The 21,101-nt window shown below is 42.8% G+C and overlaps 25 non-coding genes across 25 annotated transcripts; all 25 read right to left on the reverse strand.

Moving 5' to 3' along the window:
* Window positions 1–226: 226 nt before the first annotated feature.
* LOC134592471 (U4 spliceosomal RNA) lies at window positions 227–367 on the reverse strand. The gene has a single exon (XR_010089094.1). It is a non-coding gene; the product is annotated as a U4 spliceosomal RNA (small nuclear RNA).
* An 899-nt stretch (window positions 368–1,266) lies between these two features.
* Window positions 1,267–1,433, reverse strand: LOC134590068 (U1 spliceosomal RNA). The gene has a single exon (XR_010087047.1). It is a non-coding gene; the product is annotated as a U1 spliceosomal RNA (small nuclear RNA).
* Window positions 1,434–1,904: 471 nt separating this feature from the next.
* LOC134592472 (U4 spliceosomal RNA) lies at window positions 1,905–2,045 on the reverse strand. The gene has a single exon (XR_010089095.1). It is a non-coding gene; the product is annotated as a U4 spliceosomal RNA (small nuclear RNA).
* Window positions 2,046–2,944: 899 nt separating this feature from the next.
* Window positions 2,945–3,111, reverse strand: LOC134590070 (U1 spliceosomal RNA). The gene has a single exon (XR_010087048.1). It is a non-coding gene; the product is annotated as a U1 spliceosomal RNA (small nuclear RNA).
* A 470-nt stretch (window positions 3,112–3,581) lies between these two features.
* LOC134593427 (U4 spliceosomal RNA) lies at window positions 3,582–3,722 on the reverse strand. The gene has a single exon (XR_010089911.1). It is a non-coding gene; the product is annotated as a U4 spliceosomal RNA (small nuclear RNA).
* An 899-nt stretch (window positions 3,723–4,621) lies between these two features.
* On the reverse strand, window positions 4,622–4,788 carry LOC134591326 (U1 spliceosomal RNA). The gene has a single exon (XR_010088122.1). It is a non-coding gene; the product is annotated as a U1 spliceosomal RNA (small nuclear RNA).
* Window positions 4,789–5,259: 471 nt separating this feature from the next.
* LOC134592473 (U4 spliceosomal RNA) lies at window positions 5,260–5,400 on the reverse strand. The gene has a single exon (XR_010089096.1). It is a non-coding gene; the product is annotated as a U4 spliceosomal RNA (small nuclear RNA).
* Window positions 5,401–6,306: 906 nt separating this feature from the next.
* LOC134590255 (U1 spliceosomal RNA) lies at window positions 6,307–6,473 on the reverse strand. Its single transcript, XR_010087206.1, has one exon. It is a non-coding gene; the product is annotated as a U1 spliceosomal RNA (small nuclear RNA).
* Window positions 6,474–6,942: 469 nt separating this feature from the next.
* LOC134592474 (U4 spliceosomal RNA) lies at window positions 6,943–7,083 on the reverse strand. The gene has a single exon (XR_010089097.1). It is a non-coding gene; the product is annotated as a U4 spliceosomal RNA (small nuclear RNA).
* An 899-nt stretch (window positions 7,084–7,982) lies between these two features.
* LOC134590947 (U1 spliceosomal RNA) lies at window positions 7,983–8,149 on the reverse strand. Its single transcript, XR_010087797.1, has one exon. It is a non-coding gene; the product is annotated as a U1 spliceosomal RNA (small nuclear RNA).
* A 471-nt stretch (window positions 8,150–8,620) lies between these two features.
* On the reverse strand, window positions 8,621–8,761 carry LOC134592476 (U4 spliceosomal RNA). The gene has a single exon (XR_010089098.1). It is a non-coding gene; the product is annotated as a U4 spliceosomal RNA (small nuclear RNA).
* An 899-nt stretch (window positions 8,762–9,660) lies between these two features.
* On the reverse strand, window positions 9,661–9,827 carry LOC134590071 (U1 spliceosomal RNA). The gene has a single exon (XR_010087049.1). It is a non-coding gene; the product is annotated as a U1 spliceosomal RNA (small nuclear RNA).
* A 477-nt stretch (window positions 9,828–10,304) lies between these two features.
* LOC134592477 (U4 spliceosomal RNA) lies at window positions 10,305–10,445 on the reverse strand. The gene has a single exon (XR_010089099.1). It is a non-coding gene; the product is annotated as a U4 spliceosomal RNA (small nuclear RNA).
* An 899-nt stretch (window positions 10,446–11,344) lies between these two features.
* LOC134590072 (U1 spliceosomal RNA) lies at window positions 11,345–11,511 on the reverse strand. The gene has a single exon (XR_010087050.1). It is a non-coding gene; the product is annotated as a U1 spliceosomal RNA (small nuclear RNA).
* Window positions 11,512–11,982: 471 nt separating this feature from the next.
* LOC134592478 (U4 spliceosomal RNA) lies at window positions 11,983–12,123 on the reverse strand. Its single transcript, XR_010089100.1, has one exon. It is a non-coding gene; the product is annotated as a U4 spliceosomal RNA (small nuclear RNA).
* Window positions 12,124–13,022: 899 nt separating this feature from the next.
* On the reverse strand, window positions 13,023–13,189 carry LOC134590073 (U1 spliceosomal RNA). Its single transcript, XR_010087051.1, has one exon. It is a non-coding gene; the product is annotated as a U1 spliceosomal RNA (small nuclear RNA).
* Window positions 13,190–13,659: 470 nt separating this feature from the next.
* On the reverse strand, window positions 13,660–13,800 carry LOC134592479 (U4 spliceosomal RNA). The gene has a single exon (XR_010089101.1). It is a non-coding gene; the product is annotated as a U4 spliceosomal RNA (small nuclear RNA).
* Window positions 13,801–14,699: 899 nt separating this feature from the next.
* Window positions 14,700–14,866, reverse strand: LOC134591327 (U1 spliceosomal RNA). The gene has a single exon (XR_010088123.1). It is a non-coding gene; the product is annotated as a U1 spliceosomal RNA (small nuclear RNA).
* A 471-nt stretch (window positions 14,867–15,337) lies between these two features.
* LOC134592481 (U4 spliceosomal RNA) lies at window positions 15,338–15,478 on the reverse strand. Its single transcript, XR_010089102.1, has one exon. It is a non-coding gene; the product is annotated as a U4 spliceosomal RNA (small nuclear RNA).
* A 906-nt stretch (window positions 15,479–16,384) lies between these two features.
* Window positions 16,385–16,551, reverse strand: LOC134590257 (U1 spliceosomal RNA). Its single transcript, XR_010087207.1, has one exon. It is a non-coding gene; the product is annotated as a U1 spliceosomal RNA (small nuclear RNA).
* A 469-nt stretch (window positions 16,552–17,020) lies between these two features.
* LOC134592482 (U4 spliceosomal RNA) lies at window positions 17,021–17,161 on the reverse strand. Its single transcript, XR_010089103.1, has one exon. It is a non-coding gene; the product is annotated as a U4 spliceosomal RNA (small nuclear RNA).
* Window positions 17,162–18,060: 899 nt separating this feature from the next.
* Window positions 18,061–18,227, reverse strand: LOC134590948 (U1 spliceosomal RNA). The gene has a single exon (XR_010087798.1). It is a non-coding gene; the product is annotated as a U1 spliceosomal RNA (small nuclear RNA).
* Window positions 18,228–18,697: 470 nt separating this feature from the next.
* On the reverse strand, window positions 18,698–18,838 carry LOC134593758 (U4 spliceosomal RNA). The gene has a single exon (XR_010090195.1). It is a non-coding gene; the product is annotated as a U4 spliceosomal RNA (small nuclear RNA).
* Window positions 18,839–19,737: 899 nt separating this feature from the next.
* On the reverse strand, window positions 19,738–19,904 carry LOC134591537 (U1 spliceosomal RNA). Its single transcript, XR_010088303.1, has one exon. It is a non-coding gene; the product is annotated as a U1 spliceosomal RNA (small nuclear RNA).
* A 470-nt stretch (window positions 19,905–20,374) lies between these two features.
* LOC134592483 (U4 spliceosomal RNA) lies at window positions 20,375–20,515 on the reverse strand. Its single transcript, XR_010089104.1, has one exon. It is a non-coding gene; the product is annotated as a U4 spliceosomal RNA (small nuclear RNA).
* Window positions 20,516–21,101: the final 586 nt, after the last annotated feature.

Here is a 21,101-nt window from a genome sequence, read left to right on the forward strand (position 1 = left end):
AAAGGCAAATGCTAGGCCAATGAGCCGAAGGATGGGAATTCGTAGCATGTAGTGAGAATAGTGTGCTGCCGGAAACAAGTGAATTCAGTGGGAGAGAAAGGTAAAAGGGAAATGCTAAGAAGCCAGCGGAAGGAATGGTGCAACAGAGCTCAGGAAGAAACGGGAGTCACGTAAGACACGCCCTAGACATGGGGCGCCATAAACTTTTATTAAACCAATCTTTCAGTCTCCTTAGAGCCTGTCAAAAATTGCCAATGCTGACTGTATTTCAAGTCATCATGGCGGGGTATTGGGTAAAGTTTTCAATTAGCAATAATCACGCCTCGGATTGACCTCATGGGCTACGATACTGCCACTGCGCAAAGCTAGCTGTTCAAGTGGGCCAGCTTTTAAGAGCTACCACGTAAGGACACTTTAAGACAGCGGTGAGAAAAAGTTCATGACCATAAGCCATTGCAAAGGATTATGGGAGGCAATATTCTAATTAGGCCCGCTTCCTCCTACAGGGAAGCTTAAACCCCAACAAATTCCTCGGTCTTCTTATATGGCATCTTGGAATGGTTCCAAACCTATAACAGAGAGTGAGGGCAACCATATCTTGCAGCAAACCTTGTACAATTTTTTTTCTCTCTTTGGAAACAGTTTTGCCAAGATTCTACTACAGCAGCCATTAGGCAGAGTACACAATCCGCTTGTCTACGTTCGTCCCCAAAGTCACACATTTCATGACTCCATCGATAGGAATGACCCTTGCCTAGCACCTGTCTTCTCTTCATCCACACTCAACAGGGCTGAAAGAACATTTGTGGTGGCTTTTTCAAAATTCCATGGTGTTCATTAGTAAGTGCTAGCGACCACCCAGCTATTCCTAAGGTTTGGTCTGATTGTCTCAAGCGGCAATTCACTGATTTGATCCAGAAAATCTTTTTTTCCCAGAAATTCAATCAAACGTTACGTTCTGTTGGAAGACGTAATATAGGTCTCCAATTCTTTATTTCTTCCATTGCATTGAAGCATACAATAAATCAAAAGAAGTCAGGATAAAAAAATGATGAAAAAAAAGCTGAAAAGTTAAAATAAAAAGTGAAATTCTGGCTTAAAACTGGTCTCCAGAAAACATAGATAATAAAAATGATCAGGCCTAGGAAATGATTGTCGCTGCCTGCTTGATGTGGAAAGTAAGAGCCAAAGAATACGGGTGCCGTGGCTGAAATTATCCTTCGTCAGAATTGGTGAAGTTCTCTATTTTTGTCAAACAAGCAAACACAGGGGAAAGCGCGAACGCAGTCCCCCACTACCATAAATTATGCAGTCGAGTTTCCCACATTTGAGGAAATCGCAGAGGTCAACTGGTACGGAGTGCAATGAACCAGCCTCACTCTGGGAGAGCCACCTTAGGGATCATGGCTATTGCTCCCCTGCCAGGTAAGTATGACATGACGGGTACATTCAAAGGCACGCCCGCTGGGAAGCCTTTCCTTTAGGCTGTGGTGAAATAATAAAGCAAGTAAAAAAAAAAAAAAAGCAAATAAATAATCCAAATGATAGAAGGCTACAAAAGATTACCAAACCTCGTGGCTGATCGTTGTTTTCCTTAGCTACCAGTAATTTTAGTGCCTTCAGGTGGTTAGGTGTGAATAATTGAGCTGGATTCAGGGTGCGAAGGAGCAATTTGCATAAAGGCAAATGCTAGGCCAATGAGCCGAAGGATGGGAATTCGTAGCATGTAGTGAGAATAGTGTGCTGCCGGAAACAAGTGAATTCAGTGGGAGAGAAATGTAAAAGGGAAATGCTAAGAAGCCAGCGGAAGGAATGGTGCAACAGAGCTCAGGAAGAAACGGGAGTCACGTAAGACACGCCCTAGACATGGGGCGCCATAAACTTTTATTAAACCAATCTTTCAGTCTCCTTAGAGCCTGTCAAAAATTGCCAATGCTGACTGTATTTCAAGTCATCATGGCGGGGTATTGGGTAAAGTTTTCAATTAGCAATAATCACGCCTCGGATTGACCTCATGGGCTACGATACTGCCACTGCGCAAAGCTAGCTGTTCAAGTGGGCCAGCTTTTAAGAGCTACCACGTAAGGACACTTTAAGACAGCGGTGAGAAAAAGTTCATGACCATAAGCCATTGCAAAGGATTATGGGAGGCAATATTCTAATTAGGCCCGCTTCCTCCTACAGGGAAGCTTAAACCCCAACAAATTCCTCGGTCTTCTTATATGGCATCTTGGAATGGTTCCAAACCTATAACAGAGAGTGAGGGCAACCATATCTTGCAGCAAACCTTGTACAATTTTTTTTCTCTCTTTGGAAACAGTTTTGCCAAGATTCTACTACAGCAGCCATTAGGCAGAGTACACAATCCGCTGGTCTACGTTCGTCCCCAAAGTCACACATTTCATGACTCCATCGATAGGAATGACCCTTGCCTAGCACCTGTCTTCTCTTCATCCACACTCAACAGGGCTGAAAGAACATTTGTGGTGGCTTTTTCAAAATTCCATGGTGTTCATTAGTAAGTGCTAGCGACCACCCAGCTATTCCTAAGGTTTGGTCTGATTGTCTCAAGCGGCAATTCACTGATTTGATCCAGAAAATCTTTTTTTCCCAGAAATTCAATCAAACGTTACGTTCTGTTGGAAGACGTAATATAGGTCTCCAATTCTTTATTTCTTCCATTGCATTGAAGCATACAATAAATCAAAAGAAGTCAGGATAAAAAAATGATGAAAAAAAAGCTGAAAAGTTAAAATAAAAAGTGAAATTCTGGCTTAAAACTGGTCTCCAGAAAACATAGATAATAAAAATGATCAAGCCTAGGAAATGATTGTCGCTGCCTGCTTGATGTGGAAAGTAAGAGCCAAAGAAGACGGGTGCCGTGGCTGAAATTATCCTTCGTCAGAATTGGTGAAGTTCTCTATTTTTGTCAAACAAGCAAACACAGGGGAAAGCGCGAACGCAGTCCCCCACTACCATAAATTATGCAGTCGAGTTTCCCACATTTGAGGAAATCGCAGAGGTCAACTGGTACGGAGTGCAATGAACCAGCCTCACTCTGGGAGAGCCACCTTAGGGATCATGGCTATTGCTCCCCTGCCAGGTAAGTATGACATGACGGGTACATTCAAAGGCACGCCCGCTGGGAAGCCTTTCCTTTAGGCTGTGGTGAAATAATAAAGCAAGTTAAAAAAAAAAAAAGCAAATAAATAATCCAAATGATAGAAGGCTACAAAAGATTACCAAACCTCGTGGCTGATCGTTGTTTTCCTTAGCTACCAGTAATTTTAGTGCCTTCAGGTGGTTAGGTGTGAATAATTGAGCTGGATTCAGGGTGCGAAGGAGCAATTTGCATAAAGACAAATGCTAGGCCAATGAGCCGAAGGATGGGAATTCGTAGCATGTAGTGAGAATAGTGTGCTGCCGGAAACAAGTGAATTCAGTGGGAGAGAAAGGTAAAAGGGAAATGCTAAGAAGCCAGCGGAAGGAATGGTGCAACAGAGCTCAGGAAGAAACGGGAGTCACGTAAGACACGCCCTAGACATGGGGCGCCATAAACTTTTATTAAACCAATCTTTCAGTCTCCTTAGAACCTGTCAAAAATTGCCAATGCTGACTGTATTTCAAGTCATCATGGCGGGGTATTGGGTAAAGTTTTCAATTAGCAATAATCACGCCTCGGATTGACCTCATGGGCTACGATACTGCCACTGCGCAAAGCTAGCTGTTCAAGTGGGCCAGCTTTTAAGAGCTACCACGTAAGGACACTTTAAGACAGCGGTGAGAAAAAGTTCATGACCATAAGCCATTGCAAAGGATTATGGGAGGCAATATTCTAATTAGGCCCGCTTCCTCCTACAGGGAAGCTTAAACCCCAACAAATTCCTCGGTCTTCTTATATGGCATCTTGGAATGGTTCCAAACCTATAACAGAGAGTGAGGGCAACCATATCTTGCAGCAAACCTTGTACAATTTTTTTTCTCTCTTTGGAAACAGTTTTGCCAAGATTCTACTACAGCAGCCATTAGGCAGAGTACACAATCCGCTTGTCTACGTTCGTCCCCAAAGTCACACATTTCATGACTCCATCGATAGGAATGACCCTTGCCTAGCACCTGTCTTCTCTTCATCCACACTCAACAGGGCTGAAAGAACATTTGTGGTGGCTTTTTCAAAATTCCATGGTGTTCATTAGTAAGTGCTAGCGACCACCCAGCTATTCCTAAGGTTTGGTCTGATTGTCTCAAGCGGCAATTCACTGATTTGATCCAGAAAATCTTTTTTTCCCAGAAATTCAATCAAACGTTACGTTCTGTTGGAAGACGTAATATAGGTCTCCAATTCTTTATTTCTTCCATTGCATTGAAGCATACAATAAATCAAAAGAAGTCAGGATAAAAAAATGATGAAAAAAAAGCTGAAAAGTTAAAATAAAAAGTTAAATTCTGGCTTAAAACTGGTCTCCAGAAAACATAGATAATAAAAATGATCAAGCCTAGGAAATGATTGTCGCTGCCTGCTTGATGTGGAAAGTAAGAGCCAAAGAAGACGGGTGCCGTGGCTGAAATTATCCTTCATCAGAATTGGTGAAGTTCTCTATTTTTGTCAAACAAGCAAACACAGGGGAAAGCGCGAACGCAGTCCCCCACTACCATAAATTATGCAGTTGAGTTTCCCACATTTGAGGAAATCGCAGAGGTCAACTGGTACGGAGTGCAATGAACCAGCCTCACTCTGGGAGAGCCACCTTAGGAATCATGGCTATTGCTCCCCTGCCAGGTAAGTATGACATGACGGGTACATTCAAAGGCACGCCCGCTGGGAAGCCTTTCCTTTAGGCTGTGGTGAAATAATAAAGCAAGTTAAAAAAAAAAAAAAGCAAATAAATAATCCAAATGATAGAAGGCTACAAAAGATTACCAAACCTCGTGGCTGATCGTTGTTTTCCTTAGCTACCAGTAATTTTAGTGCCTTCAGGTGGTTAGGTGTGAATAATTGAGCTGGATTCAGGGTGCGAAGGAGCAATTTGCATAAAGGCAAATGCTAGGCCAATGAGCCGAAGGATGGGAATTCGTAGCATGTAGTGAGAATAGTGTGCTGCCGGAAACAAGTGAATTCAGTGGGAGAGAAAGGTAAAAGGGAAATGCTAAGAAGCCAGCGGAAGGAATGGTGCAACAGAGCTCAGGAAGAAACGGGAGTCACGTAAGACACGCCCTAGACATGGGGCGCCATAAACTTTTATTAAACCAATCTTTCAGTCTCCTTAGAGCCTGTCAAAAATTGCCAATGCTGACTGTATTTCAAGTCATCATGGCGGGGTATTGGGTAAAGTTTTCAATTAGCAATAATCACGCCTCGGATTGACCTCATGGGCTACGATACTGCCACTGCGCAAAGCTAGCTGTTCAAGTGGGCCAGCTTTTAAGAGCTACCACGTAAGGACACTTTAAGACAGCGGTGAGAAAAAGTTCATGACCATAAGCCATTGCAAAGGATTATGGGAGGCAATATTCTAATTAGGCCCGCTTCCTCCTACAGGGAAGCTTAAACCCCAACAAATTCCTCGGTCTTCTTATATGGCATCTTGGAATGGTTCCAAACCTATAACAGAGAGTGAGGGCAACCATATCTTGCAGCAAACCGTGTACAATTTTTTTCTCTCTTTGGAAACAGTTTTGCCAAGATTCTACTACAGCAGCCATTAGGCAGAGTACACAATCCGCTGGTCTACGTTCGTCCCCAAAGTCACACATTTCATGACTCCATCGATAGGAATGACCCTTGCCTAGCACCTGTCTTCTCTTCATCCACACTCAACAGGGCTGAAAGAACATTTGTGGTGGCTTTTTCAAAATTCCATGGTGTTCATTAGTAAGTGCTAGCGACCACCCAGCTATTCCTAAGGTTTGGTCTGATTGTCTCAAGCGGCAATTCACTGCCTTGATCCAGAAAATCTTTTTTTCCCAGAAATTCAATCAAACGTTACGTTCTGTTGGAAGACGTAATATAGGTCTCCAATTCTTTATTTCTTCCATTGCATTGAAGCATACAATAAATCAAAAGAAGTCAGAATAAAAAAATGATGAAAAAAAAGCTGAAAAGTTAAAATAAAAAGTGAAATTCTGGCTTAAAACTGGTCTCCAGAAAACATAGATAATAAAAATGATCAAGCCTAGGAAATGATTGTCGCTGCCTGCTTGATGCGGAAAGTAAGAGCCAAAGAAGACGGGTGCCGTGGCTGAAATTATCCTTCATCAGAATTGGTGAAGTTCTCTATTTTTGTCAAACAAGCAAACACAGGGGAAAGCGGGAAAGCGCGAACGCAGTCCCCCACTACCATAAATTATGCAGTCGAGTTTCCCACATTTGAGGAAATCGCAGAGGTCAACTGGTACGGAGTGCAATGAACCAGCCTCACTCTGGGAGAGCCACCTTAGGGATCATGGCTATTTCTCCCCTGCCAGGTAAGTATGACATGACGGGTACATTCAAAGGCACGCCCGCTGGGAAGCCTTTCCTTTATTATGGTGAAATAATAAAGCAAGTAAAAAAAAAAAAAAAGCAAATAAATAATCCAAATGATAGAAGGCTACAAAAGATTACCAAACCTCGTGGCTGATCGTTGTTTTCCTTAGCTACCAGTAATTTTAGTGCCTTCAGGTGGTTAGGTGTGAATAATTGAGCTGGATTCAGGGTGCGAAGGAGCAATTTGCATAAAGGCAAATGCTAGGCCAATGAGCCGAAGGATGGGAATTCGTAGCATGTAGTGAGAATAGTGTGCTGCCGGAAACAAGTGAATTCAGTGGGAGAGAAAGGTAAAAGGGAAATGCTAAGAAGCCAGCGGAAGGAATGGTGCAACAGAGCTCAGGAAGAAACGGGAGTCACGTAAGACACGCCCTAGACATGGGGCGCCATAAACTTTTATTAAACCAATCTTTCAGTCTCCTTAGAGCCTGTCAAAAATTGCCAATGCTGACTGTATTTCAAGTCATCATGGCGGGGTATTGGGTAAAGTTTTCAATTAGCAATAATCACGCCTCGGATTGACCTCATGGGCTACGATACTGCCACTGCGCAAAGCTAGCTGTTCAAGTGGGCCAGCTTTTAAGAGCTACCACGTAAGGACACTTTAAGACAGCGGTGAGAAAAAGTTCATGACCATAAGCCATTGCAAAGGATTATGGGAGGCAATATTCTAATTAGGCCCGCTTCCTCCTACAGGGAAGCTTAAACCCCAACAAATTCCTCGGTCTTCTTATATGGCATCTTGGAATGGTTCCAAACCTATAACAGAGAGTGAGGGCAACCATATCTTGCAGCAAACCTTGTACAATTTTTTTTCTCTCTTTGGAAACAGTTTTGCCAAGATTCTACTACAGCAGCCATTAGGCAGAGTACACAATCCGCTGGTCTACGTTCGTCCCCAAAGTCACACATTTCATGACTCCATCGATAGGAATGACCCTTGCCTAGCACCTGTCTTCTCTTCATCCACACTCAACAGGGCTGAAAGAACATTTGTGGTGGCTTTTTCAAAATTCCATGGTGTTCATTAGTAAGTGCTAGCGACCACCCAGCTATTCCTAAGGTTTGGTCTGATTGTCTCAAGCGGCAATTCACTGCCTTGATCCAGAAAATCTTTTTTTCCCAGAAATTCAATCAAACGTTACGTTCTGTTGGAAGACGTAATATAGGTCTCCAATTCTTTATTTCTTCCATTGCATTGAAGCATACAATAAATCAAAAGAAGTCAGGATAAAAAAATGATGAAAAAAAAGCTGAAAAGTTAAAATAAAAAGTGAAATTCTGGCTTAAAACTGGTCTCCAGAAAACATAGATAATAAAAATGATCAAGCCTAGGAAATGATTGTCGCTGCCTGCTTGATGCGGAAAGTAAGAGCCAAAGAAGACGGGTGCCGTGGCTGAAATTATCCTTCATCAGAATTGGTGAAGTTCTCTATTTTTGTCAAACAAGCAAACACAGGGGAAAGCGCGAACGCAGTCCCCCACTACCATAAATTATGCAGTTGAGTTTCCCACATTTGAGGAAATCGCAGAGGTCAACTGGTACGTAGTGCAATGAACCAGCCTCACTCTGGGAGAGCCACCTTAGGGATCATGGCTATTGCTCCCCTGCCAGGTAAGTATGACATGACGGGTACATTCAAAGGCACGCCCGCTGGGAAGCCTTTCCTTTAGGCTATGGTGAAATAATAAAGCAAGTAAAAAAAAAAAAAAAGCAAATAAATAATCCAAATGATAGAAGGCTACAAAAGATTACCAAACCTCGTGGCTGATCGTTGTTTTCCTTAGCTACCAGTAATTTTAGTGCCTTCAGGTGGTTAGGTGTGAATAATTGAGCTGGATTCAGGGTGCGAAGGAGCAATTTGCATAAAGGCAAATGCTAGGCCAATGAGCCGAAGGATGGGAATTCGTAGCATGTAGTGAGAATAGTGTGCTGCCGGAAACAAGTGAATTCAGTGGGAGAGAAAGGTAAAAGGGAAATGCTAAGAAGCCCGCGGAAGGAATGGTGCAACAGAGCTCAGGAAGAAACGGGAGTCACGTAAGACACGCCCTAGACATGGGGCGCCATAAACTTTTATTAAACCAATCTTTCAGTCTCCTTAGAGCCTGTCAAAAATTGCCAATGCTGACTGTATTTCAAGTCATCATGGCGGGGTATTGGGTAAAGTTTTCAATTAGCAATAATCACGCCTCGGATTGACCTCATGGGCTACGATACTGCCACTGCGCAAAGCTAGCTGTTCAAGTGGGCCAGCTTTTAAGAGCTACCACGTAAGGACACTTTAAGACAGCGGTGAGAAAAAGTTCATGACCATAAGCCATTGCAAAGGATTATGGGAGGCAATATTCTAATTAGGCCCGCTTCCTCCTACAGGGAAGCTTAAACCCCAACAAATTCCTCGGTCTTCTTATATGGCATCTTGGAATGGTTCCAAACCTATAACAGAGAGTGAGGGCAACCATATCTTGCAGCAAACCTTGTACAATTTTTTTTCTCTCTTTGGAAACAGTTTTGCCAAGATTCTACTACAGCAGCCATTAGGCAGAGTACACAATCCGCTGGTCTACGTTCGTCCCCAAAGTCACACATTTCATGACTCCATCGATAGGAATGACCCTTGCCTAGCACCTGTCTTCTCTTCATCCACACTCAACAGGGCTGAAAGAACATTTGTGGTGGCTTTTTCAAAATTCCATGGTGTTCATTAGTAAGTGCTAGCGACCACCCAGCTATTCCTAAGGTTTGGTCTGATTGTCTCAAGCGGCAATTCACTGATTTGATCCAGAAAATCTTTTTTTCCCAGAAATTCAATCAAACGTTACGTTCTGTTGGAAGACGTAATATAGGTCTCCAATTCTTTATTTCTTCCATTGCATTGAAGCATACAATAAATCAAAAGAAGTCAGGATAAAAAAATGATGAAAAAAAAGCTGAAAAGTTAAAATAAAAAGTGAAATTCTGGCTTAAAACTGGTCTCCAGAAAACATAGATAATAAAAATGATCAAGCCTAGGAAATGATTGTCGCTGCCTGCTTGATGTGGAAAGTAAGAGCCAAAGAAGACGGGTGCCGTGGCTGAAATTATCCTTCGTCAGAATTGGTGAAGTTCTCTATTTTTGTCAAACAAGCAAACACAGGGGAAAGCGCGAACGCAGTCCCCCACTACCATAAATTATGCAGTCGAGTTTCCCACATTTGAGGAAATCGCAGAGGTCAACTGGTACGGAGTGCAATGAACCAGCCTCACTCTGGGAGAGCCACCTTAGGGATCATGGCTATTGCTCCCCTGCCAGGTAAGTATGACATGACGGGTACATTCAAAGGCACGCCCGCTGGGAAGCCTTTCCTTTAGGCTGTGGTGAAATAATAAAGCAAGTTAAAAAAAAAAAAAAAAAAAAGCAAATAAATAATCCAAATGATAGAAGGCTACAAAAGATTACCAAACCTCGTGGCTGATCGTTGTTTTCCTTAGCTACCAGTAATTTTAGTGCCTTCAGGTGGTTAGGTGTGAATAATTGAGCTGGATTCAGGGTGCGAAGGAGCAATTTGCATAAAGGCAAATGCTAGGCCAATGAGCCGAAGGATGGGAATTCGTAGCATGTAGTGAGAATAGTGTGCTGCCGGAAACAAGTGAATTCAGTGGGAGAGAAAGGTAAAAGGGAAATGCTAAGAAGCCAGCGGAAGGAATGGTGCAACAGAGCTCAGGAAGAAACGGGAGTCACGTAAGACACGCCCTAGACATGGGGCGCCATAAACTTTTATTAAACCAATCTTTCAGTCTCCTTAGAGCCTGTCAAAAATTGCCAATGCTGACTGTATTTCAAGTCATCATGGCGGGGTATTGGGTAAAGTTTTCAATTAGCAATAATCACGCCTCGGATTGACCTCATGGGCTACGATACTGCCACTGCGCAAAGCTAGCTGTTCAAGTGGGCCAGCTTTTAAGAGCTACCACGTAAGGACACTTTAAGACAGCGGTGAGAAAAAGTTCATGACCATAAGCCATTGCAAAGGATTATGGGAGGCAATATTCTAATTAGGCCCGCTTCCTCCTACAGGGAAGCTTAAACCCCAACAAATTCCTCGGTCTTCTTATATGGCATCTTGGAATGGTTCCAAACCTATAACAGAGAGTGAGGGCAACCATATCTTGCAGCAAACCTTGTACAATTTTTTTTCTCTCTTTGGAAACAGTTTTGCCAAGATTCTACTACAGCAGCCATTAGGCAGAGTACACAATCCGCTTGTCTACGTTCGTCCCCAAAGTCACACATTTCATGACTCCATCGATAGGAATGACCCTTGCCTAGCACCTGTCTTCTCTTCATCCACACTCAACAGGGCTGAAAGAACATTTGTGGTGGCTTTTTCAAAATTCCATGGTGTTCATTAGTAAGTGCTAGCGACCACCCAGCTATTCCTAAGGTTTGGTCTGATTGTCTCAAGCGGCAATTCACTGATTTGATCCAGAAAATCTTTTTTTCCCAGAAATTCAATCAAACGTTACGTTCTGTTGGAAGACGTAATATAGGTCTCCAATTCTTTATTTCTTCCATTGCATTGAAGCATACAATAAATCAAAAGAAGTCAGGATAAAAAAATGATGAAAAAAAAGCTGAAAAGTTAAAATAAAAAGTTAAATTCTGGCTTAAAACTGGTCTCCAGAAAACATAGATAATAAAAATGATCAAGCCTAGGAAATGATTGTCGCTGCCTGCTTGATGTGGAAAGTAAGAGCCAAAGAAGACGGGTGCCGTGGCTGAAATTATCCTTCGTCAGAATTGGTGAAGTTCTCTATTTTTGTCAAACAAGCAAACACAGGGGAAAGCGCGAACGCAGTCCCCCACTACCATAAATTATGCAGTCGAGTTTCCCACATTTGAGGAAATCGCAGAGGTCAACTGGTACGGAGTGCAATGAACCAGCCTCACTCTGGGAGAGCCACCTTAGGGATCATGGCTATTGCTCCCCTGCCAGGTAAGTATGACATGACGGGTACATTCAAAGGCACGCCCGCTGGGAAGCCTTTCCTTTAGGCTGTGGTGAAATAATAAAGCAAGTAAAAAAAAAAAAAAAGCAAATAAATAATCCAAATGATAGAAGGCTACAAAAGATTACCAAACCTCGTGGCTGATCGTTGTTTTCCTTAGCTACCAGTAATTTTAGTGCCTTCAGGTGGTTAGGTGTGAATAATTGAGCTGGATTCAGGGTGCGAAGGAGCAATTTGCATAAAGGCAAATGCTAGGCCAATGAGCCGAAGGATGGGAATTCGTAGCATGTAGTGAGAATAGTGTGCTGCCGGAAACAAGTGAATTCAGTGGGAGAGAAATGTAAAAGGGAAATGCTAAGAAGCCAGCGGAAGGAATGGTGCAACAGAGCTCAGGAAGAAACGGGAGTCACGTAAGACACGCCCTAGACATGGGGCGCCATAAACTTTTATTAAACCAATCTTTCAGTCTCCTTAGAGCCTGTCAAAAATTGCCAATGCTGACTGTATTTCAAGTCATCATGGCGGGGTATTGGGTAAAGTTTTCAATTAGCAATAATCACGCCTCGGATTGACCTCATGGGCTACGATACTGCCACTGCGCAAAGCTAGCTGTTCAAGTGGGCCAGCTTTTAAGAGCTACCACGTAAGGACACTTTAAGACAGCGGTGAGAAAAAGTTCATGACCATAAGCCATTGCAAAGGATTATGGGAGGCAATATTCTAATTAGGCCCGCTTCCTCCTACAGGGAAGCTTAAACCCCAACAAATTCCTCGGTCTTCTTATATGGCATCTTGGAATGGTTCCAAACCTATAACAGAGAGTGAGGGCAACCATATCTTGCAGCAAACCTTGTACAATTTTTTTTCTCTCTTTGGAAACAGTTTTGCCAAGATTCTACTACAGCAGCCATTAGGCAGAGTACACAATCCGCTGGTCTACGTTCGTCCCCAAAGTCACACATTTCATGACTCCATCGATAGGAATGACCCTTGCCTAGCACCTGTCTTCTCTTCATCCACACTCAACAGGGCTGAAAGAACATTTGTGGTGGCTTTTTCAAAATTCCATGGTGTTCATTAGTAAGTGCTAGCGACCACCCAGCTATTCCTAAGGTTTGGTCTGATTGTCTCAAGCGGCAATTCACTGATTTGATCCAGAAAATCTTTTTTTCCCAGAAATTCAATCAAACGTTACGTTCTGTTGGAAGACGTAATATAGGTCTCCAATTCTTTATTTCTTCCATTGCATTGAAGCATACAATAAATCAAAAGAAGTCAGGATAAAAAAATGATGAAAAAAAAGCTGAAAAGTTAAAATAAAAAGTGAAATTCTGGCTTAAAACTGGTCTCCAGAAAACATAGATAATAAAAATGATCAAGCCTAGGAAATGATTGTCGCTGCCTGCTTGATGTGGAAAGTAAGAGCCAAAGAAGACGGGTGCCGTGGCTGAAATTATCCTTCGTCAGAATTGGTGAAGTTCTCTATTTTTGTCAAACAAGCAAACACAGGGGAAAGCGCGAACGCAGTCCCCCACTACCATAAATTATGCAGTCGAGTTTCCCACATTTGAGGAAATCGCAGAGGTCAACTGGTACGGAGTGCAATGAACCAGCCTCACTCTGGGAGAGCCACCTTAGGGATCATGGCTATTGCTCCCCTGCCAGGTAAGTATGACATGACGGGTACATTCAAAGGCACGCCCGCTGGGAAGCCTTTCCTTTAGGCTGTGGTGAAATAATAAAGCAAGTTAAAAAAAAAAAAAGCAAATAAATAATCCAAATGATAGAAGGCTACAAAAGATTACCAAACCTCGTGGCTGATCGTTGTTTTCCTTAGCTACCAGTAATTTTAGTGCCTTCAGGTGGTTAGGTGTGAATAATTGAGCTGGATTCAGGGTGCGAAGGAGCAATTTGCATAAAGACAAATGCTAGGCCAATGAGCCGAAGGATGGGAATTCGTAGCATGTAGTGAGAATAGTGTGCTGCCGGAAACAAGTGAATTCAGTGGGAGAGAAAGGTAAAAGGGAAATGCTAAGAAGCCAGCGGAAGGAATGGTGCAACAGAGCTCAGGAAGAAACGGGAGTCACGTAAGACACGCCCTAGACATGGGGCGCCATAAACTTTTATTAAACCAATCTTTCAGTCTCCTTAGAGCCTGTCAAAAATTGCCAATGCTGACTGTATTTCAAGTCATCATGGCGGGGTATTGGGTAAAGTTTTCAATTAGCAATAATCACGCCTCGGATTGACCTCATGGGCTACGATACTGCCACTGCGCAAAGCTAGCTGTTCAAGTGGGCCAGCTTTTAAGAGCTACCACGTAAGGACACTTTAAGACAGCGGTGAGAAAAAGTTCATGACCATAAGCCATTGCAAAGGATTATGGGAGGCAATATTCTAATTAGGCCCGCTTCCTCCTACAGGGAAGCTTAAACCCCAACAAATTCCTCGGTCTTCTTATATGGCATCTTGGAATGGTTCCAAACCTATAACAGAGAGTGAGGGCAACCATATCTTGCAGCAAACCTTGTACAATTTTTTTTCTCTCTTTGGAAACAGTTTTGCCAAGATTCTACTACAGCAGCCATTAGGCAGAGTACACAATCCGCTTGTCTACGTTCGTCCCCAAAGTCACACATTTCATGACTCCATCGATAGGAATGACCCTTGCCTAGCACCTGTCTTCTCTTCATCCACACTCAACAGGGCTGAAAGAACATTTGTGGTGGCTTTTTCAAAATTCCATGGTGTTCATTAGTAAGTGCTAGCGACCACCCAGCTATTCCTAAGGTTTGGTCTGATTGTCTCAAGCGGCAATTCACTGATTTGATCCAGAAAATCTTTTTTTCCCAGAAATTCAATCAAACGTTACGTTCTGTTGGAAGACGTAATATAGGTCTCCAATTCTTTATTTCTTCCATTGCATTGAAGCATACAATAAATCAAAAGAAGTCAGGATAAAAAAATGATGAAAAAAAAGCTGAAAAGTTAAAATAAAAAGTTAAATTCTGGCTTAAAACTGGTCTCCAGAAAACATAGATAATAAAAATGATCAAGCCTAGGAAATGATTGTCGCTGCCTGCTTGATGTGGAAAGTAAGAGCCAAAGAAGACGGGTGCCGTGGCTGAAATTATCCTTCATCAGAATTGGTGAAGTTCTCTATTTTTGTCAAACAAGCAAACACAGGGGAAAGCGCGAACGCAGTCCCCCACTACCATAAATTATGCAGTTGAGTTTCCCACATTTGAGGAAATCGCAGAGGTCAACTGGTACGGAGTGCAATGAACCAGCCTCACTCTGGGAGAGCCACCTTAGGAATCATGGCTATTGCTCCCCTGCCAGGTAAGTATGACATGACGGGTACATTCAAAGGCACGCCCGCTGGGAAGCCTTTCCTTTAGGCTGTGGTGAAATAATAAAGCAAGTTAAAAAAAAAAAAAAGCAAATAAATAATCCAAATGATAGAAGGCTACAAAAGATTACCAAACCTCGTGGCTGATCGTTGTTTTCCTTAGCTACCAGTAATTTTAGTGCCTTCAGGTGGTTAGGTGTGAATAATTGAGCTGGATTCAGGGTGCGAAGGAGCAATTTGCATAAAGGCAAATGCTAGGCCAATGAGCCGAAGGATGGGAATTCGTAGCATGTAGTGAGAATAGTGTGCTGCCGGAAACAAGTGAATTCAGTGGGAGAGAAAGGTAAAAGGGAAATGCTAAGAAGCCAGCGGAAGGAATGGTGCAACAGAGCTCAGGAAGAAACGGGAGTCACGTAAGACACGCCCTAGACATGGGGCGCCATAAACTTTTATTAAACCAATCTTTCAGTCTCCTTAGAGCCTGTCAAAAATTGCCAATGCTGACTGTATTTCAAGTCATCATGGCGGGGTATTGGGTAAAGTTTTCAATTAGCAATAATCACGCCTCGGATTGACCTCATGGGCTACGATACTGCCACTGCGCAAAGCTAGCTGTTCAAGTGGGCCAGCTTTTAAGAGCTACCACGTAAGGACACTTTAAGACAGCGGTGAGAAAAAGTTCATGACCATAAGCCATTGCAAAGGATTATGGGAGGCAATATTCTAATTAGGCCCGCTTCCTCCTACAGGGAAGCTTAAACCCCAACAAATTCCTCGGTCTTCTTATATGGCATCTTGGAATGGTTCCAAACCTATAACAGAGAGTGAGGGCAACCATATCTTGCAGCAAACCGTGTACAATTTTTTTCTCTCTTTGGAAACAGTTTTGCCAAGATTCTACTACAGCAGCCATTAGGCAGAGTACACAATCCGCTGGTCTACGTTCGTCCCCAAAGTCACACATTTCATGACTCCATCGATAGGAATGACCCTTGCCTAGCACCTGTCTTCTCTTCATCCACACTCAACAGGGCTGAAAGAACATTTGTGGTGGCTTTTTCAAAATTCCATGGTGTTCATTAGTAAGTGCTAGCGACCACCCAGCTATTCCTAAGGTTTGGTCTGATTGTCTCAAGCGGCAATTCACTGCCTTGATCCAGAAAATCTTTTTTTCCCAGAAATTCAATCAAACGTTACGTTCTGTTGGAAGACGTAATATAGGTCTCCAATTCTTTATTTCTTCCATTGCATTGAAGCATACAATAAATCAAAAGAAGTCAGAATAAAAAAATGATGAAAAAAAAGCTGAAAAGTTAAAATAAAAAGTGAAATTCTGGCTTAAAACTGGTCTCCAGAAAACATAGATAATAAAAATGATCAAGCCTAGGAAATGATTGTCGCTGCCTGCTTGATGCGGAAAGTAAGAGCCAAAGAAGACGGGTGCCGTGGCTGAAATTATCCTTCATCAGAATTGGTGAAGTTCTCTATTTTTGTCAAACAAGCAAACACAGGGGAAAGCGGGAAAGCGCGAACGCAGTCCCCCACTACCATAAATTATGCAGTCGAGTTTCCCACATTTGAGGAAATCGCAGAGGTCAACTGGTACGGAGTGCAATGAACCAGCCTCACTCTGGGAGAGCCACCTTAGGGATCATGGCTATTTCTCCCCTGCCAGGTAAGTATGACATGACGGGTACATTCAAAGGCACGCCCGCTGGGAAGCCTTTCCTTTATTATGGTGAAATAATAAAGCAAGTAAAAAAAAAAAAAAAGCAAATAAATAATCCAAATGATAGAAGGCTACAAAAGATTACCAAACCTCGTGGCTGATCGTTGTTTTCCTTAGCTACCAGTAATTTTAGTGCCTTCAGGTGGTTAGGTGTGAATAATTGAGCTGGATTCAGGGTGCGAAGGAGCAATTTGCATAAAGGCAAATGCTAGGCCAATGAGCCGAAGGATGGGAATTCGTAGCATGTAGTGAGAATAGTGTGCTGCCGGAAACAAGTGAATTCAGTGGGAGAGAAAGGTAAAAGGGAAATGCTAAGAAGCCAGCGGAAGGAATGGTGCAACAGAGCTCAGGAAGAAACGGGAGTCACGTAAGACACGCCCTAGACATGGGGCGCCATAAACTTTTATTAAACCAATCTTTCAGTCTCCTTAGAGCCTGTCAAAAATTGCCAATGCTGACTGTATTTCAAGTCATCATGGCGGGGTATTGGGTAAAGTTTTCAATTAGCAATAATCACGCCTCGGATTGACCTCATGGGCTACGATACTGCCACTGCGCAAAGCTAGCTGTTCAAGTGGGCCAGCTTTTAAGAGCTACCACGTAAGGACACTTTAAGACAGCGGTGAGAAAAAGTTCATGACCATAAGCCATTGCAAAGGATTATGGGAGGCAATATTCTAATTAGGCCCGCTTCCTCCTACAGGGAAGCTTAAACCCCAACAAATTCCTCGGTCTTCTTATATGGCATCTTGGAATGGTTCCAAACCTATAACAGAGAGTGAGGGCAACCATATCTTGCAGCAAACCTTGTACAATTTTTTTTCTCTCTTTGGAAACAGTTTTGCCAAGATTCTACTACAGCAGCCATTAGGCAGAGTACACAATCCGCTGGTCTACGTTCGTCCCCAAAGTCACACATTTCATGACTCCATCGATAGGAATGACCCTTGCCTAGCACCTGTCTTCTCTTCATCCACACTCAACAGGGCTGAAAGAACATTTGTGGTGGCTTTTTCAAAATTCCATGGTGTTCATTAGTAAGTGCTAGCGACCACCCAGCTATTCCTAAGGTTTGGTCTGATTGTCTCAAGCGGCAATTCACTGCCTTGATCCAGAAAATCTTTTTTTCCCAGAAATTCAATCAAACGTTACGTTCTGTTGGAAGACGTAATATAGGTCTCCAATTCTTTATTTCTTCCATTGCATTGAAGCATACAATAAATCAAAAGAAGTCAGGATAAAAAAATGATGAAAAAAAAGCTGAAAAGTTAAAATAAAAAGTGAAATTCTGGCTTAAAACTGGTCTCCAGAAAACATAGATAATAAAAATGATCAAGCCTAGGAAATGATTGTCGCTGCCTGCTTGATGCGGAAAGTAAGAGCCAAAGAAGACGGGTGCCGTGGCTGAAATTATCCTTCATCAGAATTGGTGAAGTTCTCTATTTTTGTCAAACAAGCAAACACAGGGGAAAGCGCGAACGCAGTCCCCCACTACCATAAATTATGCAGTTGAGTTTCCCACATTTGAGGAAATCGCAGAGGTCAACTGGTACGTAGTGCAATGAACCAGCCTCACTCTGGGAGAGCCACCTTAGGGATCATGGCTATTGCTCCCCTGCCAGGTAAGTATGACATGACGGGTACATTCAAAGGCACGCCCGCTGGGAAGCCTTTCCTTTAGGCTATGGTGAAATAATAAAGCAAGTTAAAAAAAAAAAAAGCAAATAAATAATCCAAATGATAGAAGGCTACAAAAGATTACCAAACCTCGTGGCTGATCGTTGTTTTCCTTAGCTACCAGTAATTTTAGTGCCTTCAGGTGGTTAGGTGTGAATAATTGAGCTGGATTCAGGGTGCGAAGGAGCAATTTGCATAAAGGCAAATGCTAGGCCAATGAGCCGAAGGATGGGAATTCGTAGCATGTAGTGAGAATAGTGTGCTGCCGGAAACAAGTGAATTCAGTGGGAGAGAAAGGTAAAAGGGAAATGCTAAGAAGCCAGCGGAAGGAATGGTGCAACAGAGCTCAGGAAGAAACGGGAGTCACGTAAGACACGCCCTAGACATGGGGCGCCATAAACTTTTATTAAACCAATCTTTCAGTCTCCTTAGAGCCTGTCAAAAATTGCCAATGCTGACTGTATTTCAAGTCATCATGGGGGGGTATTGGGTAAAGTTTTCAATTAGCAATAATCACACCTCGGATTGACCTCATGGGCTACGATACTGCCACTGCGCAAAGATAACTGTTCAAGTGGGCCAGCTTTTAAGAGCTACCACGTAAGGACACTTTAAGACAGCGGTGAGAAAAAGTTCATGACCATAAGCCATTGCAAAGGATTGTGGGAGGCAATATTCTAATTAGGCCCGCTTCCTCCTACAGGGAAGCTTAAACCCCAACAAATTCCTCGGTCTTCTTATATGGCATCTTGGAATGGTTCCAAACCTATAACAGAGAGTGAGGGCAACCATATCTTGCAGCAAACCTTGTACAATTTTTTTTCTCTCTTTGGAAACAGTTTTGCCAAGATTCTACTACAGCAGCCATTAGGCAGAGTACACAATCCGCTGGTCTACGTTCGTCCCCAAAGTCACACATTTCATGACTCCATCGATAGGAATGACCCTTGCCTAGCACCTGTCTTCTCTTCATCCACACTCAACAGGGCTGAAAGAACATTTGTGGTGGCTTTTTCAAAATTCCATGGTGTTCATTAGTAAGTGCTAGCGACCACCCAGCTATTCCTAAGGTTTGGTCTGATTGTCTCAAGCGGCAATTCACTGCCTTGATCCAGAAAATCTTTTTTTCCCAGAAATTCAATCAAACGTTACGTTCTGTTGGAAGACGTAATATAGGTCTCCAATTCTTTATTTCTTCCATTGCATTGAAGCATACAATAAATCAAAAGAAGTCAGGATAAAAAAATGATGAAAAAAAAGCTGAAAAGTTAAAATAAAAAGTGAAATTCTGGCTTAAAACTGGTCTCCAGAAAACATGGATAATAAAAATGATCAAGCCTAGGAAATGATTGTCGCTGCCTGCTTGATGTGGAAAGTAAGAGCCAAAGAAGACAGGTGCCGTGGCTGAAATTATCCTTCGTCAGAATTGGTGAAGTTCTCTATTTTTGTCAAACAAGCAAACACAGGGGAAAGCGCGAACGCAGTCCCCCACTACCATAAATTATGCAGTCGAGTCTCCCACATTTGAGGAAATCGCAGAGGTCAACTGGTACAGAGTGCAATGAACCAGCATGACTCTGGGAGAGCCACCTTAGGGATCATGGCTATTGCTCTCCTGCCAGGTAAATATGACATGATGGGTACATTCAAAGGCACGCCCGCTGGGAAGCCTTTCCTTTAGGCTGTGGTGAAATAATAAAGCAAGTTAAAAAAAAATAAAGCAAATAAATAATCCAAATGATAGAAGGCTACAAAAGATTACCAAACCTCGTGGCTGATCGTTGTTTTCCTTAGCTACCAGTAATTTTAGTGCCTTCAGGTGGTTAGGTGTGAATAATTAAGCTGGATTCAGGGTGCGAAGGAGCAATTTGCATAAAGGCAAATGCTAGGCCAATGAGCCGAAGGATGAGAATTCGTAGCATGTAGTGAGAATAGTGTGCTGCCGGAAACAAGTGAATTCAGTGGGAGAGAAAGGTAAAAGGGAAATTCTAAGAAGCCAGCGGAAGGAATGGTGCAACAGAGCTCAGGAAGAAACGGGAGTCACGTAAGACACGCCCTAGACATGGGGCGCCATAAACTTTTATTAAACCCATCTTTCAGTCTCCTTAGAGCCTGTCAAAAATTGCCAATGCTGACTGTATTTCAAGTCATCATGGCGGGGTATTGGGTAAAGTTTTCAATTAGCAATAATCACGCCTCGGATTGACCTCATGGGCTACGATACTGCCACTGCGCAAAGCTAGCTGTTCAAGTGGGCCAGCTTTTAAGAGCTACCACGTAAGGACACTTTAAGACAGCGGTGAGAAAAAGTTCATGACCATAAGCCATTGCAAAGGATTATGGGAGGCAATATTCTAATTAGGCCCGCTTCCTCCTACAGGGAAGCTTAAACCCCAACAAATTCCTCGGTCTTCTTATATGGCATCTTGGAATGGTTCCAAACCTATAACAGAGAGTGAGGGCAACCATATCTTGCAGCAAACCTTGTACAATTTTTTTTCTCTCTTTGGAAACGGTTTTGCCAAGATTCTACTACAGCAGCCATTAGGCAGAGTACACAATCCGCTGGTCTACGTTCGTCCCCAAAGTCACACATTTCATGACTCCATCGATAGGAATGACCCTTGCCTAGCACCTGTCTTCTCTTCATCCACACTCAACAGGGCTGAAAGAACATTTGTGGTGGCTTTTTCAAAATTCCATGGTGTTCATTAGTAAGTGCTAGCGACCACCCAGCTATTCCTAAGGTTTGGTCTGATTGTCTCAAGCGGCAATTCACTGCCTTGATCCAGAAAATCTTTTTTTCCCAGAAATTCAATCAAACGTT

This window comes from Pelobates fuscus, chromosome 2 (assembly GCF_036172605.1).
Source record: "Pelobates fuscus isolate aPelFus1 chromosome 2, aPelFus1.pri, whole genome shotgun sequence".
Classification (NCBI taxonomy): Eukaryota; Metazoa; Chordata; class Amphibia; order Anura; family Pelobatidae; genus Pelobates; species Pelobates fuscus.